The following is a 4,270-nucleotide window of genomic DNA, read 5'->3' as shown; positions in this document are numbered from 1 at the left end:
CCTACGAGTGTTAGTTTATTGATTCCCAGTTTAGTTGAGTTCTGTATTTCCTATGTTCTGCCTGTCAGCAATAAAGCTGCTTTTGAGTTCATCCCCGTGTTTGTGAATCTTGCGATTGGGTCCTCCTCCCGCCTGCCACACAGCCGATCCATGACATACAAAATCATAACGTTTTGTTTTCAGCAGCACAAAACTTTGCAACAAAGCACAGTGTAAACTTTACAATGCTCGCTTGTTTTCATTGTAGCCACCACATACTCCTCTAAAAACTTTCACTCACAAACTCGTTAATTCAGCAAAAAACATCCAGACACACACAAATGTAGACAAATTATTTTTAAATGTAATGTTTATTATTTCTTTAAGGTTTTTAAAATGTGTAAATATTTTGAAATGTTTTATTTAAACTGTGTTGCTTCTTTTCGGCTTTGGTTTAATAAAAGACAGTTACTTACAAAACCTTCAAATTGCTTTCAATTTGCTGGCACTGTTTTGGCGTCCAGGAGCATGCTTGAGGGGCAGGGCTTCAGACCCACATATATTTGGATAAAGAGGCCGACACTAGTGACTGTAGAAGACATGGATGACCTAATAGTTGTAGCAGCTGCAGTCACAGAGAAACCTGCGTATCTCTGTTCGGGAATGGCAGTTAGAGCGGCACGCTGAGAGGAGCTCCAGCATTTATGTTACCAACTGTTTCAAACTGACAGCCTGATGTGTTCTTCAAAAAACTGGACCACCTGCCAGAAGGACCGGAGGCCCTGCCGCAGTATTTTCTGTAAGTTAAATTTGTTTGTAGGCTAATTCGTAACTGACTAATCCATTAGCTAGCCAGCTAAGTTGGTGAAACTTGTTTTGTAAAATTTAGCCATTACTCAGTATGCGTACTTGTGTGTACTTGCGTTCTCATGGACTTGTGATATGTCATCAATCTCAGATCAAGTACTGTTCCAATTCAAAGTACACATCATCTGTGTAGCTGTGTAAACTTCAAATATCTGCTCGATTTATCAAGACATCAAAAGTGCTCTGACGTTTTCAGAGATGCCTGATACCCACCAGCTCAATAGCTGACCAGATGGTCATGGCTCACTAGACCCGGTGTTCTGGGAATCCATCCTACCTGACAAACCAATCATACCCGTTGTTTCTGTGCATGCACACAACACAAAATTAAGTGGCGAACCGTCCTACCTTAGTGAATATTAGCTAGAAAAATACTCTGACGGGGAAAATTAAGTGCCAAACCATCCTACCTTTGTGGATGTGACCTACAAGCATACTTTAACAGCTAAAATTAAGTGTCAAATGGTCCTACCTTTGTTAATCTGAGCTAGAAGCATACTTTAACAGCTGAAATTCTGTGGCAAATCATCCTACCTTGGTTAATAAGAGCTAGAAACATACTCTAATGGGTAAAATTAAGTGGTGAACCATGCTACCTTTGTGAATGTTACCTACAAGCATACTTTAACAGGTCAAATGAAGTGGCAAACCGTCCTGGCTTTATGGATATGAGCTACAAGCATATTCTGACGGGCAAAGTTAAGTGGCAAACCGTTATACCTACCTACTTAAATTTGTGCTGGAATTACTCTGTGACAGCAGAAATGTGCATAAACTACTTATGGTAGGACGTTTTGCCAAAGTAGGATGGTTTGTCAGAGCACCGGCAAGAACGAACTCCCGGCACATCAACCCCCCCAGTCTTTCACTACTCAGGTTAAATATGATATACAAGTTGCTTAGATAACTTCTAAATGTTAATGTTTGGTTTATTTCACTGTTTTTTGTGTAAATAGGTTTGGCTGATTTTTTTAAAAGCGACCACTGAGTCCACAGATCTCAGGCTCAAAGGAAGAGAGTTCGACAGTCTAGGAACCAGTTACAAAAGCTCTGTCGCCTTCTGTTTTCAGCCCCGTGTGTTGGACAACCAGCAAGCCCTGATCAGAAGACCTCAGGGACCTGCTGGGAATGTATGGATGTAAACGTTCACTGATATATGTTGGTGCTTGTCCATGCGGAGCTAAGAATCTCAAGGTCAGAACTTTAAAGTGGATTCTGAATTTAATAGGGAGCCAGTACAGCTGAATTAGCAGGATAACATGAGAGTACTTGGAGGACTTGGTCAGAAGCTTTGCAGCGGCGTTCTGAACAACTTTGCAGATGCTCCAAAGAGGCTTTACATAAACAAGTAAACAAAAAATTACAATAATCCAGATGAGATGAAATAAATGCATGAATGACAATTTCTAATTCGGAGCGCGATACAATGTTTCTCAAGTGATAAAAACAGAAGCGGACCAGAGATTTAACATGCGCGTCCAAAGTCAGAGCTGAGTCAAAAGTTACACCGAGGTTCCTGATAGAAGGTTTGGCAAATGTAGCAAGTGGACCCAAGTTTTCCATAACACTAGGCACAAATCTTTTAGGAGCACAAACGAGGACTTCAGTCTTCTCCTCATTTAGTTGAACAAAGTTTTCAGTCATCCAACCTCTAATAGAGTCTATGCACCTATGCAAAATCTGTAGCTTGGGAACATCTTGCGGCTTAAAGGAGATATATAACTGAATATCATCTGCATAGCAGTGATAAGAAATGTCCTTAAAAGTGCTCAATAAGTGCTGAATAAGAAGTAAATACAACAAAAACAATAAAGGCCCCAAAACTGAACCTTGTGGCACACCACAGGCAAGAAAAGTAGAAGAGGACCTATACTTAGAAGTAGCCAGAGAAAAGGATCGTTCATGCAAGTAAGATTCGAACCACCCCAAAGTAGACCCTGATATACCCACCCAGTGTCTCAGCCTATCTAGCAGAATATGATATACCACAGTATCAAAGGCAGAGGTCAGGTCCAACATCAATAAAACGGGGCATTCTCCTGCATCACATCTCATTAAAATGTTGTTGGAGACTCTAAGAATTGTAGTTTCAGTAGAGTGAACTCTACGAAATCCAGATTGGAATTTATCCAGAATGCTGTATTCATCTAAAACAGCTATAGGCTGCTTAGCCACAACCTTTTCTAAAATCTTAGCAATGAACGGTCATTTTGAAATTGGTCCGTAGCTACTAAAAAGAGAAGCGTCAAGCTTAGGTTTTTTTTAACAGTGGGTGAACAACAGCATTCTTACAATAAACAGCGACCTGACCAGAAACCAGTGAGGTATTGATATTTGTAAGCACACAGGGGCCGATAGACTGAAAGACATTTTTAAACAAAGATCCAGATAAAATATCAAGAGGGTAGGTGGATGTTTTAATCGAATCAACTAAATTGACCAGCTCTGGTAAGGACACAGGTAAAAATCTTTCTAAAATAACAGGCCTAGCAGTGCGTTGGAGCTGACAACAGAGACACAGGAGAGATATTGTTCCTCACATTACTGACTTTTTCAGTGAAGAAAGAAATTTTTCATCTTCATTTGATGAAATTGGGACAGCAGGTGGAACAGGAGCAACAATATCACTAATAGTGTCAAATAGTACCTCTGGTCATAGACACTAAGTCTGAGAAATAGGCAGCCCTCGCATCTCGAACTTAGTTTTAAAAGAGACTAAAAGGTCCTTTAAATGAAGGAGATGGACATGGAAACAAGTTTTCCATAAACGCTTAACCTTACGGCAGCAACGCTTAAAAAAACGAATGCTGTCATATATCCAGGGGGATGACTTTAAAACCGAAGCTAGCCTAGTTTTGACACGACAAACATTGTCTAAAATAGAAAGACAATGATTATTAAAAAAGATTTGTTAGTAGATGAACAGCATTATAAGGAGATAAAACTGAATTAAAAGCATTGGAAAATTTAACAGCAGTAGAGGAATTTAAGATGCGACAGCTAACCACATGTTGAACAGGAGAGAGGGGCAGATGAAAAGACAGGTTAAAAAGAATACAACGATGATCCAAAAAATAAAAATGTTTTGTTCTTATTTAAAGCCTGTGAGAACACCGGACTCCCGGCAAATTGTTTTCAAACCCACCGCCATCTTTCGCTACTCAGGTTAAACATGATGTATAAGTCACTTAGATAACGTGAAAATTTTATTGTTTGGCTTTTTTTAGTATTTAGTAGTGTTAGTGTGTTTGTTTTGATTTGTGGCCTTTATTAATATAAATGGAAAGTCCTTAAAGGACTTAAAGCAGGGGTGTCAAATTCAAATACACAGTGGGCCAAAATTCAAAACTGGAACAAGGTCGCGGGCTAACATTAATATTTATTGAAAAAAAAATCTTCCTCCAGATTTAAGAATGAGTCTCTT

The sequence above is a fragment of the Pundamilia nyererei genome, unplaced genomic scaffold, assembly GCF_000239375.1.
Source record: "Pundamilia nyererei isolate P.nyererei 1_Seehausen unplaced genomic scaffold, PunNye1.0 scaffold00824, whole genome shotgun sequence".
Taxonomy (NCBI): domain Eukaryota; kingdom Metazoa; phylum Chordata; class Actinopteri; order Cichliformes; family Cichlidae; genus Pundamilia; species Pundamilia nyererei.
This window is presented reverse-complemented; position numbering follows the sequence as displayed.